We start from the raw sequence: 16184 nt of genomic DNA on the forward strand, positions 1-16184 counted from the left end.
AAGCTTAATTCAATACCTAATCAGTTCGACACTTTGATATAATATTGATCAACAATAAAATTTAGCAGTGTTAAAGCTAGAAATTTATCATTTGTAATATGTCATTTTCATATGATTTATGATCTTCATGTTCATGTTTAAACCTTCCTTCTATGTTATGCATCTAAACATTTATCATAAATTATTATTACAAACATATAACAAATCTGAAACTGAAAACAATACATTATATTTGCAAACTTTATCATTGTTCTTGATTTGAAAAATCGTTGTCATGATTCATAAGTTCAAGCTTTCTATAAATATAAAATTATAATTAAAAATAAAGTTTGACATACCCAAGTACCCCCATCCCATGCAACCTTGTATATTATATGTGGATCTTGGTGTTTTCTATAAACCTATGTGGTCTATACGATCTCTTGCTACTTAGAGAATCCCCTGACCTTGCCCAACCTCCTCACTAGGTTAACTAATCCAAACTTGCAGCATCACTCCCTTACTCTTCTAGGAATAGTATCCCTCCAAAGGTTTTATAGGTCTACTAGGGTACCATAGCACTCTCCAATACAACCAAGCTTTCCATAATTTCCTAAGGTGTTATTGGAACACTTGTACTATTCTTGAATGGATAACAACAATGGTTTTGTACCTGATTTCAAGATTTCTTCACAAAAGGGCTACAAGGAGAGCCCTTAATTAGGCCTCCACCCAGATTTCTAGGGCCAATAGCTCCTTTGTCTTAGAGTTTCAACACCTCTAGCCTTAAGAAAAATTGATACATAGGACCCATGGTCTAGGATTTTTAGGGTCTCAAGGTGCATACAGGTCGTACAACAAAAATAGCAAAATTGAGGGTTTGGTAGGGTTTTCTTGGTTTCCTGTTGTCCCCACTTTTAAAAAACCTTCCACAATTCATCAAGACTCCTCCTCTACTAGTTAGAACCTCCTCATACCCCTCCCCAATCCCTTGGAAAGGAAAGTCTTCATTCTTAAAGATTTTCTCTCAAGAGCTCTTTCTTTGCTGATAGTCCCTATTCGGGAAATGCCTAGCTCACTTAGGGCTTGGTCAAATAATTCTTTGCACTCACTTTCAATGCCCTTGCTTGCATAATATAATACATTAGGGTCTATAGCCTTGAAATCTAGAAGAGCATGGAATTTCCACGGTGGAGACAAGACTTACAACCCTTTCATGATAAATAACTCCAAAACTAGTAGCAGACAGGTATCTTTGAAGAAATATACAAAACCTTTCAAAACTTGGTCACAAACTATAACTAATGCATGGTAAATATAGAGGCTACAAGTATCTAATTCTTGTCAGCTATTACAAATAACTTTCATATATCCATTGTTTGATCTCTTTCAATCCATGTCTCTTGGCTTAAGGCTCTACTTTCATGGCATTAATATCCTTAAAAGTGTATTATTCTAGTGCTTTAAGATAATGGGATGCATGTCCCATGTTCATTTGTGACAAACTTGATGTAGAGTACACAATAATGGAAGCACAATACAAGGATAATCTCGAATCAACAATAAAAAATGTTTCAAGGTTTGAACTTATGGCTTGTTCTTCTTTATAAGTATCTACCCCTCCTAGGAATTATTGAGAAAGGTTTCAAATCTTACCACCCACAAGTAAGACACAAAGCAACTTGATCCAAAATTGAGCAATAAGGAATAACTCCCTTAAATAGGTTAAAATGGGGATTTTATGGTTCTAGACCTTACAAATTCCAACAAAGGCTTGGATCCATTTAGTTTCAACCCAATTAAGCCAAATCAAGCACTAGTTGCACTCCCAACAACCCACAATCCAATTTGCAAGAACAGACTTAGAATCCTATTAGGTCTCTAAACACTAATTTTTTCGAATAACTTTAAAACTCTCCAAAAGAATTGAGGACCAAATTATAGTTTCAAGTACCCTTTTCCAAGTTCTCATAGACTTCAAAGTTGTAGAGACCAATTCTACTCCAGCATATCATAACCATAACCAAGTGCATAGACCTAATTAATAAGTTTAGGCTTAGTTTTCAAGGAAAGTGCTTAAGAATGGGTGCACAGGATCAAATCTCCACTCCTATGATGTTCTATTGGCTTAAACAAGGGCCCTTTTTTTGATCATCAAGTCTTCAAACTCTCTCCATCACTCTGATTAGTCTAATTTCTTCAAAACTAGGTCAAATACATGAGGATATTTGACCTAGGGCTTGCTCCCAAAAATCACAAACTTCAACTCATATTTTAAAGCTGAAAAAATCTTGTAGTATACACCGTTAACTTACTCCATGCTAGTGGAGAAGGAATTCCACAAGTGGATTAACAAGATAGCCTCATTTAAGTGCCCAAAGGGTTTCTTAGACTAACAGACTAATAAATCCAATAACTTTTGCAAGAGGATAGGTAAAGACTTCAAACCAAAGCCAAAATATCCTATATAGATAGTATCAACTTTTCAGTACATAAAGTTCATCTTGCAGGCCTTAAGTTTAATATTGTAATTGCAAAATTAGGAAAATGCATTGAAACACAGTAGTTTCTATTGATTTGAAAGAAATATAACAGTTGGATCTTCTCCATTGATCCATCTTCGAATGTCCTGAGCCTATATAGGCCATTTTCAACTACTTTTCCCAACCACTTGATAGTTTGGATCGTTGGGTTGCTCAAACGAAAAAGTTGCTTAACAACTTTTTGCAATTTTTGCACTATAGCAAGAAATATTGAAAAACTTGCAAGAAAGTGTTTGAAATTGGATTTTATTGACTCCTAGAACCTTATTAGATTCTCAAACCTCTAGACACACCCTAAAAACATATATCACTAGTGCACTGACATGTATGCAAAAATATTTGAAAGCCTTTGTTGAATTCTAAGTTCATGCTGGGTGAAACTTGTAAATTTATTCTAATAGAGTTCAACATTGAAAAAATAGTAGTATATAATAAGTTTCCTCAAACTACCAACCTACCACCATCTAAATGGCATTTGGAGCTCCTCTTCATAGCTTTAGAACTGTGATTGCTCCTTCATCATTATCCCTTTATGAACTAACTCACAACTTTACAACTCATTGTAGTATTTGATTGTGAGTCATCTTGCACATACAAAACTAGGTTTTTTGTTAAAATATCCTTGAAAAAATTTATTACTCCTACAATAAATATCACTAAATTTCTTCTATTCTATTACACATGATTACTAGATTTATTAAGATTGTTGTCTCACTGTGTCTTTTTTTTGTTAAATTTGCCATCATATGATCCATTAAATTAGTTCTTATATACCTCTACCATAAAGGTTCTCCATGCTTTTTACCATATGACTATAATCTATGTGATATAGTAGTAAACTAGCTTTTAAGAGGTTTTTCATTATACTTTTAATCAATCATTGATCTCAATTGGACACCTCTATTCCATTTGCACATCACTACTACATAGGCTTCTCACATGTAATTTTTCACTTGTTTGGACCAAGCACTGTTGTTGTTCTTAGTTGAAAGAAAAGTCAAAATTATTTTAAAGATTGTCATGATCATACTTTTCCACTTGACATTATTTTACTTTTTCCATCTACATAGGAAACAATTCCACTTTCTTTAACCCTACCACAAAGCCCTAGAAATGAACACGAATATTAATTTTAATACCATGTCATTGTTTTCATGGAAATTAGCATATTGATAAAGATTTAAGAGTTTTTCTAAAGATGTTGATAGTTACACTACTAAAAAGGTTTAACAAGTTGTTCATCACACTCACTATTGTTGCCTTGAATATTTTCCTTTGATCTCATTCTTTCGTAATGCCTTTACCTTATGCATTGATTATCATTGACATTGTTTTGACAATTATAGTAGACTTTTACCTAAAACCCTTTATGAATATCATCTTCCTTAGTCTATAACATACATCCCAACTAATCACTACTTGGAATGTAACAAAAAAACATACTCATTCCCTATCATATTCAAAAAAAAATCTCTACTTTGATATTTATTTACCATTATCTACTCTTTATTTGCATATATCATATGATTTTATTGGCTCTCTCTTTGGAAAACTATCCTCAATGCATTGTGTAGAGTCTATTCACTTACTGTCATTCTAAAATAGACTTTCTGATGGGGAAATTTTTGGGTAGACTATCTAGTCTATGCCACTGATCCACACTAGGATCTTGGTGTTCTCCTAACACCTAACTTGGTCTATAGGATTTCCTACAACTTAGAACATCCCCTGACCTTCCCCAACCTTCCCACTAGGTGAAATGATCAAAACTTGCTCCATGACTCACTTATCCTCCTAGGAGTGCAATTATTCCAAAATATATATGTAGGCCTACCAGGGTTCCACAATAATCCCTAGTTCAACCAAGGTTTTGATGAGTTTTAAGGTGCTATTGGAACACTCTTAGTATTCTTGAATGGATGATAACAATGGGTTCATACCCAATTTCTTGGTTTCTTCACAAAAAGGCTACTAGAAGAGCCCCTAATTAGGCTTCCACCCAAATTTATGTGGCTAATAACTTATTAACCTTAGAGATTAATTAGACCTAACCTTAAGAAAATTTGTTTCACATAGTCCGTACTCAATGATTTTTGAGCTTTTAGGCCACCAAAAAGTCTACAACAATAATGCAAAAAAATGAGGATTTTGGGGGTTTTGAGGGCTTCTTGTTGTCCTCAACTTTAAAAAACCTTGTTAAAATCATAGAAAATTATCCTCTTAAATAATAACCTTCTTATATCCCTCTTGAATCCATCCAAAGAGAAAGTCTTGAATCTTTATACTTTTCTCTTGAGAGCTACTTCTTTGCTAATTGCTCCTAGTCAGGCATTGCCTAGCTCGTTTAGGGCTTTGTCAAAAAAAAATTTGCACAAATTTTATGGGACCTTTCTTGAAATATGTTACACATTAGGTTATGTAGTCTTGGAATCCAAAATTCCATGGAAATCCCATGGTAGAAACAAGAGCTATAGCCTGTTCATTGTTGAGAACTCAAAGCTAGACAACAAACAATGAACTTTAAAGAAATTTACAAAACCTTATAAAACTTGATTACAAATCTGATATAATACATGAATAATGAAGAATATCCAATACAAAAACTATAGCATCCAACCAAATCACAGTCACAATGTAAAATTTCTTCAAAACAAGGCAAAAATTAGTATTATTGTTGGAAAAAATATGCACAGTTTGTTTAATCCGTACAGTAGCAATATCAAGACAATAACCACATTTTGTTTAGGGTTTTACAAGCCTAAAATAACCTCCCTTTTTTTTTTTAATAAGTTCAAGGCTTTATGTTAAGCCATTTTACAAATTAAACCTTTTCTTTAATAAAGGACAAAGTTGTTGAGCAACTTTTAAAAGTTGTTGCAATTTTTATAGCCCAAGTAACATTACTTGTTTCCACATTTAGAGATCATTACTAGGAATTCCAAAAACATCCTTAGGAGTTAAATATTTCATAAACTTTCCTCATCTAAGAACTCCAAGATCTTAACACAATCTATAGCATATGGTGACAACTTTTACAAAATATTATATTGTCTAAGAATTTTGGCCTTTTAAGAAAATAATCCACCTTGTGAGGTCTTCTAATGAATACATATGCCCAAAATGTAATAGAAACTCCTAGTTCAACTATTCACCAAGATGGAAACATAAATAACTTAGAATGATTCCAATTGAAGGTCAAGATACCATTCCCAACAAAGACGAAGGAAGAAACTTCAAAACCTATCCTAGCTTGAACACACAAGCATGAGCTATATGCTCTTATTGTATTCACATTCTTCTTAAGAGAAGTTTATCACACAAAAATGAAATGGTGGGAGACTTGGAAGGGTGCTCCTACACCATATGCTTTCGTACTTTATATATCTATTTACTTCTTTTTTTTATTGCCTCTAATGAAACTATCATACATTGGTGAGGGTCACATATACCCACAACTATAAAAAACACACTTCTTTAAAGGATCCAAACCATTATTCAATATAAGAAAATGAACTTAAAAACATCATAGTTTACAAATCTATCATTTAGGAGCATGTTAATGTGATTGGTATTTTTGAATGATAATGCAAGAGGTAGTGAATGTGTTCTTTGCTATTCACAAATATGACATTACATAACATAAAATCCTTGAGAAACCCTCATAATGATGCAAAATAGTGATCTCTATCATTCCTTTGATGGAGAAACTTTTAAAAGTTGTTGCAATTTTTATTGCCCAAGTAACATTACTTGTTTCCACATTTAGAGATCATTACTAGGCCTTCCCCAAACATCCTTAGGAGTTAAAAATTTCATCAACTTGCCTCATCTAAGACCTCCAAGCTCTTAACGCCATCTATAGCATATGGTGACAACTTTTACAAAATATTGTATTGTCTAAGCATTTTGGCCTTTTAAGAAAATAATCCACCTTGTGAGGTCTTCTAATGCATACATATGCCCAAAATGTAATAGAAACTCCTAACTCAACCTTTCACCAACATGGAAACATAAAGAACCTAGAATGATTCCAACTAAAGGTCAAGATACCATTTCCAACAAATATGAAGGAGGAAACTTCAAAACCTATCCTAGCTTGAACACACAAGCATGAGCTATATGCTCTTATTGTATTCACATCCTTCTTAAGAGAGGTTTATAAAACCAAAATGAAATGGTGGGAGCCTTGGAAGGGTGCTCTTGCACCATATACTTTCATAATTTATATATATATATATATATATTTATTTCTTCTTTTATTTCCTCTCATGAAACTATCATACATTGGTGAGGGTCACATGTACCCACAACTATCAAAAACACAATTCTTTAAAGGATCCAAACCATTATTAAATATAAGAAAATGAACTAAAAAACACCATAGTTTACAAATCTATCATTTGGGAGCTTGTTAATGTGATTAGTATTTTTGAATGATAATGCAAGACGTAGTGAATGTATTCTTTGCTATTCACAAATATGACATTACATAAGATAAAATCCTTGAGAAACCCTCATAATGATGCAAAATATTGATCTCTATCATTCTTTTGATAGAGAAAATTTTAAAAGTTGTTGCAATTTTTATTGCCCAAGTAACATTACTGGTTTCCACATTTAGAGATCATTACTAGGCCTTCCCCAAACATCCTTAGGAGTTAAAAATTTCATCAACTTGCATCATCTAAGACCTTCAAGCTCTTAATGCCATTTATAACATATGGTGACAACTTTTACAAAATATTGTATTGTCTAAGCATTTTGGCCTTTTAAGCAAATAATCCACCTTGTGAGGTCTTCAAATGCATACATATTCCCAAAATGTAATAGAAACTCCTAACTCAACCTTTCACCAATATGTAAATATAAAGAACTTAGAATGATTCCAACTAAAGGTCAAGATACCATTCCCAACAAAGACAAAGGAGGAAACTTCAAAATCTATCCTAACTTGAACACACAAGAATGAGCTATATGCTCTTATTGTATTCACATCCTTCTTAAGAGAAGTTTATCACACAAAAATGAAATGGTGGGAGCCTTGGAAGGGTGCTCCTGCACCATATACTTTTGTACTTTATATATCTATTTACTTCTTTTTTTATTGCCTCTCATGAAACTATCATACATTGGTGAGGGTCACATGTACCCAAAACTATCAAAAACACACTTCTTTAAAGGATCCAAACCATTATTCAATATAAGAAAATGAACTAAAAAAAATCATAGTTTACAAATCTATCATTTAGGAGCATGTTAATGTGACTGGTATTTTTGAATGATAATGCAAGAGGTAGTGAATGTGTTCTTTGCTATTCACAAATATGACATTACATACGATAAAATCCTTGAGAAACCCTCATAATGATACAAAATAGTGATCTCTATCATTCCTTTGATAGTTTTGACATAATCTTATAAACCTATGTCACATTAGAATATGTGCCATATTAAGCCTAGCTCTAATAAACCCTTAAGATCGTGAGTTATGGCAAGGAGGAAAAGTTATCAGCCTTTTAAAGTTTTCTCCTACTACACATCACACCATGTTTCCTCCATGATATTTTCAATGTAGGGGAGATAAATAGAAACTTATGAACTCTTGTAAGCCCCTTAATGTGTCATTATCTTTCTTAGGGATGTTTTGGTTTGGAATGTCAAAGAATGTTTGAGCACTCAATAGGATGGGATGAGGTTAGGGCTAGTGTTACCTAGCTACCCAGAGCTAACAGAATAGACAGTTGACAAAAGGTGAGAGATTTGGTAGTTGGCAACTTTGTACTAGCCAACACTACAAGTTTTAGCATCACCCAAGATGGCATCACAAAATCAAAATGAAATAAGATCTTCAAAAAGTGAGAGAAATTATTGTAGGTCTTTGCAACATGATCCTATAGGAACTAGAATTGCATCCATACCTCACACAAGCTCTGAGATATGCACCATCAAAAATCATTGCCCTATGGCATCTAGTGACCCTTAGGAATGTTTTAGTTCCGTGTGCCCAAGAAAATTCAAGCACTCAATAGGATAGGATGAAGTTGGGGATAGGGTTTACCCAACCACTTGGAGCTAACGAAACAAATAGTTCAATCCCACAAAAAAAGGTGAGAGAGATTTGACAGTTGGCAACTTTGTACTTGCCAACACTACAAGTTTTAGCATCAGCCGAAATGGCATCACAAAATCAAAATGGAGTAAGATCTCTAAAAGGTGAGAGAGGTTATTGTAGGTCTCTGTAACATAGTCTATAAAAACTAAAATCACATCCATACCTCCCACGAGCTCTGAGATATGCCCCGTCAAAAATTTCTACCCTATGGCATTTAGTGACCCTTAAGGGCATCTCAGTTTGGCATGCCCAAGAATTTTTGAGCACTAAATGGGATGGGATGAGGTTGGAGATAGGGTTTACCTAGCCACTCAGAGCTAATGAAATAGATAGTTCAATCCCACGATGAAAGGTGAGAGAGATTTGGCAGTTGGCAATTTTGTACTGGCCACTAATACAAGTTTCAGTATCACCCAAGATGGAATCAAAAAATTAAAATGGAGTAAGATCTCCAAAAAGAAAGAAATTTTATTGTAGGTCTCCACAACACAGTCCTATAGGAACTAGAATCACATCCATACCTCGCACAAGCTTTGAGATATGCCCCGTTAAAGATCATTGTTCTATGGCATTTAGTGACCCTTAGGGACATTTCAATTTGGCATGCCTGAGAATGTTTGAGAACTCAACGAGATGGGATGAGGTTGGGGATAGGGTTTAGCTAACCACCCAAAGCTAATGGAACAAATAGTTTGATCTCATGATGAAAGGTGAGAGAGATTTGGTAGTTGACAACTTTGTACTTGCCAACACTATAAGTTTCAACATCACCCTAGATGGCATCATAAAATCAAAATGGACTAAAATCTCTAAAAAGTGAGAGAGGTTATTATAGGTCTTCACAACATGGTCCTATAGGAACTAGAATCACATCCATACCTTGCACAAGCTCTGAGATATGCCCCATCAAAGATTGTTGCCCTATGACATTTAGTGACCCTTAGGGATATTTTAGTTTGGCATTCCCAAGAATGTTTAAGTGCTCAAAAAGATAGGACAAGGTTGGGGATAGGATTTACTCAGCCACTCAGAGCTAATAGAATAGACAATTTGATCCCATGACAAAAGGTGTGAGAGATTTGGTAGTTGGCAACTTTGTACTAGCCAACACTACAAGTTTTAACATCACCCAAGATGGGATCATAAAATCTCCAAAAAGTGAGAGAGGTTATTATAGGTCTCCACAACACAATCCTATAGGAACTAGAATCGCATGCATACCTCACACGTGCTCTGAGATATGACCTATCAAAGATTGCTATCCTATGGCATTTAGTGAGCCATAGGGACGTTTCAATTTGGCATGCCTGAGAATGTTTGAGCACTCAAAAAAATGGGATGAGGTTGGGGATAGAGTTTTCCTAGCCATGTGAAGCTAATAAATAGACAATTCAATCCCGCGATGAAAGGTGAGAGAGATTTGGCAGTTGGCAACTTTGTACTAGCCAACACTACAAGTTTCAACATCACCTGAGATGGCATCAAAAAATTAAAATGAAGTAATATTTCCAAAAAGTGAGAGATTTTATTGTAAATATTCATAACATAGTCCTATAAGAACTAGAATTGCATCCATACCTCGCACGGGCTCCGAGATATGCCCTATCAAAGATCGTTGCCCTATCGCATTTAGTGACCTTTAGGACATTTCGGTTTGACATGCCCAAGAATGTTTGAGGGCTCAAAAAGATAGGATGAGCTTGGGGATAGGGTTTAATTAGCCACCCAGAGCTAATGGAATAGACAATTTGATCCTACGACCCTTTTTCCACTAAGTTGTAAATTTGAGCAACTTTTACAACTTTCAACAATGCAACTTTGCACAAAAAGTGCAATTTTTACATTTTTCACTTGATTCCACTTCTAAAACTTGGAAAAGGTTTGAAAAAACTAAAATAAATTATTTTTAAATGTTCAACCCTTCACCAATTCTCAAACTCTTGCAAATTTGTCAGCATTTTTGTAATTTTACTTTGACAACTTTTGCAATTTTTTGTAATTTTTGACATCATAACTCGTAGATGTCTAAAACTTAACCTAATGACCCTAAGAACCTTTATTACCTTCTAAGAAGCATAAAAAACCTTTTTTCCTTGAAAAATCACTTATATTGCTCATTTTTGTGCCTAAAAAGTGGCCCATAGTGTAACACCAGGGATTTGGTCCAAAACAACCATACCTCATCTTTTGATATGTTATAAAGGAGCAAAGTGGGTATCCTAATCTTCAAATTTTTTTCTTGAAGTTATAGAAAAATGTGGCAAAAAATGCAAGAGGAAAATATTTTATGTAATTTTTTCTCTTTTTACATCATCACTTTGGAAAAGTGGAAATATCACTATCCTAGTTTGAAAATCAATTCTATTCTAGTTATCCTATTGAATTATTGTATCTTCTTTCATGCAAGTTACAACTAGATATAAGAAAAATATAAATGCTTAATGCACTTACTCTCTCAATGAGTAAAATTTCCATACAACTTCAATGTTGACAACTTGATTCAAAAGGAGGAACCTTCACCTTTAGAAGTTTTTATGAAACAAATGGAAGAAATGAGGAAGGAGCCTAATGTGATCAAATTAACCAATGACCAATGACATTCAGACTAAAAAACAATATGCTTCTCCACTTGAATATTACCTCAAAAAAATCTAATGACTCTAGTAGAGGTAAACCATCATGAGTTTCCAAATCTAAGCACACCTGTACACCTCTAAGAGACTCACTTGAACTAGTGTTGAATACTTTGATATTGAATAAGAGCATTACACTACCATATAACTATAAATCTTATAAACCCAAGGTTAAGCCTAAATTTTTGAATGACAATCACTATTGCATCTATGATAGTAATAAGTGTTATAAGACTAAAAATCATGGTGTAGAGCAGCTAACTTTAATTCATCAATATGTTTGTAATAAGGTCAAGGGATAGATCTCATGATCTCCCTATGGTCCATCCATTTTGTTAAGGACACAAGACCCCTTGGTGTGTTTATAAACCTTGGGCATCATTTGGTCCTAATGGATGATATGTTAGTCATTTCATATTTTTATAAGTGTGTCTTAGGGGTTTGGAAGCCTAGCAAGGTCTCTAAGTGTTAATCAAGTTTAAATGCAATATTTCTTGCTATAGGTGCAAAAATTTCTTAAAAGTTGTTAGCAACTTTTACAATTTGCTAAGCAACTTTTTGGTTTAGAAGTCCCAATGACTCAAACCATTTGATGGTTGAGTGGAATAGTTAGAAATAGCCTATTTGGGCTTGAGACATTCAAAAATGGATAAAGAGGGAAGATCTAATTGTAAACTTTCTTTCAAATCAATAAAATATACCCGTTTCAATGCAATTTCTTAACATTTTGCAAGTAGAGTACAGAAGAATAAGGGGTGGATGATGACCTTTCTAATCTAAAAATTGATGCTAAGTGTTTGAATACTTTTGGTAGTGGTTTGAAATTTTTATCTTTTTTCTTTTAAAAGTAATCAAATTTATAAGCTTGTTGGTTTGAGAAACCCTCAATTTCAGGGTCTTGGCATTCAAACGGCCCTAACTTGTTGATCCACTGGTGGAATTTTTTCTCCACTTATATGAGGCAAGTTAGGGATGTGTGCTATAATATTTTTGTAGTTTTGGAATAGGAATTAAAGGCATTGAATTTTTGGAGGAAGCCCTAGGTCAAATATCACCGTGTATTTGACCAGCTTCAAGGAGACCGGATTAGATAAAGAGATGGAGAGACTTTAAGGACTTGGTGATCAAAAAAATTGTTCTTTTTTGAGTTAGTAGAACACCCTAGAAGTGGATTTTTGGTTTTATGCACGCATTCCTAACCTCTTACTTTGAAACCCAAGCCTAACCTAGCTAATTAGGCCTGTGGACTTAGTCAGAGTTATGACATGTTGGAGTGGAGTCAAACTCTGCAACTTTGGGGTTTGAGAGAACTTGAAAAAGGGTATTTGGAAGTGTGATTTGTTCCTTAAGTCTTTTGGGAAGTTTTGAAGTTAGTGGCAAAAATTAAGGATTGGAGACCTAATAGGATTCTAGGTCCTTCCTTGCAATTTGTGTTGTGGGTTGTTGGGAGTGCAACCAGTGGTGGATTTTTCTTAGTTGGGTTGTGACTATGCAGTTTCTAGCCTTTTTTGGAAGTTGTGAGGCCTAAAACCATAAAATCCCTATTTTACCCAAATTAAGAGAACTTGTCCTTAAAGGCTTAATTTGGGTCAAATTGCTTTGTGTCATACTTGTGTGTGGTGAGTCTTAAAACCCTCATAGCAGCTCCTTACATAGGTATACACTTGTTAAAGTGAAACAAACCAATTGTTCAATCCTTTAAGCATCTTGCATGTTGGTTTTGGGGTTGGCTCTTAAGTTGTGCTTCCATTGTTGCACTCTGCATCAAATTATATGAAACTTAAACACCTCATTCAATATTTCATTGACGATAAGAAATTTGGGGTGGATGGACTCATGACTAATACTGATCATAAGGTTTTCAATGAACCCAAGTACCCAAGCATGAACAAGAAGAAAGTTTTAGGAAGAAAAATAGGATGCAAAGATCAACTACATATGATTGAGCCAACTTGTGAGAACATAAACATGATTACATCTAAAGGGAAAAAGGAAGGCCACAAATCAAACATTGATGAGCCACCTATGATTATACTTAAGGGTGTGGATTCTTCCACACAATCACAACCTTGCAATCTTCAGACTAAGAGTGGATAAATATAACAACTTATGGTCATCCTTAAAGGATTTGATCCCCAAACCTATACAAAAAAATAAAAGATAAAAGCATGTTACTCATAATATCATTATTAGTAACAATGTTCCAAATGCAAAGAATTTTTTTTGTTGAGCTTCTAGCTATGATCAAGTGGCTTACCAAATGGCTTGATGAGTCTTGGAAACTTCTCTCATTGTATCCTTTCTTTTGACAGTTTGAAGTTTCTGGTTACATGCACACGATCATGACTTTACATCAAAAAGCATTCACATTCTAACAATTTTCATGTTCTTTCATTACATTTTGATCTAAATAAAAAATTCTAAACTTTCACTTATTCAAATGACTAATCTGAAAATGGGTCCTATTAATTTTTTTAATATAAATTCAAATAATGTATCTAGATTCTAAACAAATCAAAACATAAAATCTGTGATTTAAACTTATCTCATCACTTACACATAATAACAATACCCACCTTGTCATGTGAACAGTCTTGGGGGAGAGGTTGCAACATTGTATTTGGATCCAATTGATCACTCTTTCTCTCTCTCCTCACCCTATTCAATCTAATGAGCCAACTAGATCTGCTCTACATTTTAATGTCTCAAGTATCACCTTGTGGTCTAACTCGTGAACTTTCCAAAGAATCTTATTATGTGGTTTTCTACCATATTTTATCAAGTGAAAATTTGATGCGACAACAAGTGTTGAATAATGAAGAATCTTCCTCTCTGTTTTCCAATCCTCAAATAACCACAAGTTAGGGTTCTTCATAGAATATTGTCTAAGCCATGTGCTAGTTACAACCACCACACTGACATGGTACTCAAAACCTTCACCATCTATAACCAAGTGATCCAATTTTTGTTTGGCTTAGACACAACAACAAAAATAATAATATTTCCCTTTTTCATTGTCTTTAGGTGAAATAATAGAAAAAACATGGCCTGCAATGACAATTGTACAAAATATGGTCATTAATTCTAAAAATACTTAGGTAAAAGTTATAAAGTTACATATTGAAATTACAAAGATATATATTACAAATTTGCACTAGATCAAACAAGTGGTGAAAGTCAATAGACAAATTCATCCCTACCATTTCTAGTGCTTATGGGGGAGATAGGTGTCAATTGGGTCCAAAACCCATATATCCCATTTCTCCACCCATTCAATTGACTCACAGTCAACCCAATTTTTCTCTGCACATGATGGACAATAGCTTACCATTTTTCATCTATGGATACTCCATGAACCTACATTAGAGCTTTTAAAAGAGTGCAACTCACTGGATCCTATTAGTGTGAAATAATTCTTATATGGTGCAATGTTAATATTATCTAACAACCAAAAAAATCTTCGAACCATAGTCTCACCTTCCTTACCTAGACCCATTGTAGCATTACACCACTAGACAATGAGTTTTGCATCTATAAATATTGCTCCATCTTTGTACTTTAGTTCTTCATGAGCTAAGGCTCTTTTGATGCATGTGTCTACACTATCATGCTCTCCCTTTCCATGACCATCCTCTATGAAATTTCACATATATTGAATTCTACACAACTTGTGCATCTTGCTCAACCAATAGAACATCTATGCATTCTTGAATTGAGATGCACAATTGTCTAACCAAATAATGTGTTGACAATATGTTATGCCCCTATTAGCCAAATCTCCATAAAATAGTTGAAAATAACCATGTACAAAATCTGTAGAATGTGATCAATCATTGATGATGTAAAAATGATACTCCCTCAAAATCTTCCTGTCATCCTCTGCACTTGTAGGTGAATGCATGAATGTTATGTGAACAAATATGGAAACCTGTTGAGAAGTATAATACTTTGCTTGCATTTCATTTGGTGGTTGTAGTGTGTAGTTCTTTGCAAATTCTAAAACCAAAACAATGGTATCCAGTGGAAACATATCATTGCACAAATTGAATTACAAATCCAACCATCGAGCTCTATGTGTATGCCTTGCATACTCATAAATAATCTTTTCATGACAAATCTTATTGAACTCATACATTAAAAAATTTTCAATGAATAAATCACATCTTTTACCCTATTTCCCATCTTTTAGAGCATATGTCACTATTTTAAATTTTTCATAATCTACTATTTCATTTCCAATTGTATGTGTACTATCCATATGTTGACAAGTTGATAAAAGTTGCAAAGAACCACAAAATAAGCATGTACCATCTAAGCATGATGTCTTGTAAAATTTTTGGCCATCCCCTATTTTACATAAAATTTTGGATATAAATTCCCTTGACGATCTTGGTGGCTCATTCATGTCACAATCTTGCAAAACAAACTTAGATTGCATAAACATACATATATGCCTAAAAACATCAAAATGGTTAGAAAATTCAATATGTATCCTACAATAACAAGTTGTGCATGTGTAATTTATCTTCACATAAAAAGGTTTACCCATCTCAAAAAATCTTTGACTTATTCGAATTTGAGGATACATACCAATAAATTTTGCAAAAAATTGTGTGTGAGTTGAGTCCAAAACATGTTTCACATGTGGGTCGCAATTTTAGCTACTAATCCTACTTCTTACATCTCTTTGATTAGGCGAAACATGTGTGTTATTTTTTCAAAAATATTCGACCAATGATTTCAAAGCTTCACTAATTTCTTTATCCTTTCATGGTAGTCTACCAGTAAATGTCCATAACTTATTTTTTATTGGATCTACCAATCTCTCATTCCTTAGCATAGCTCTCCTTAGAGTACCTCTACCAATTTTCAATGTTTTTCTTGTCTTTCTCATGAGTCAAGCTTTCTTCATTTGGG

Source organism: Cupressus sempervirens, chromosome 8 (assembly GCF_028749045.1).
Source record: "Cupressus sempervirens isolate cs-2001-9-10 chromosome 8, ASM2874904v1, whole genome shotgun sequence".
NCBI lineage: Eukaryota > Viridiplantae > Streptophyta > Pinopsida > Cupressales > Cupressaceae > Cupressus > Cupressus sempervirens.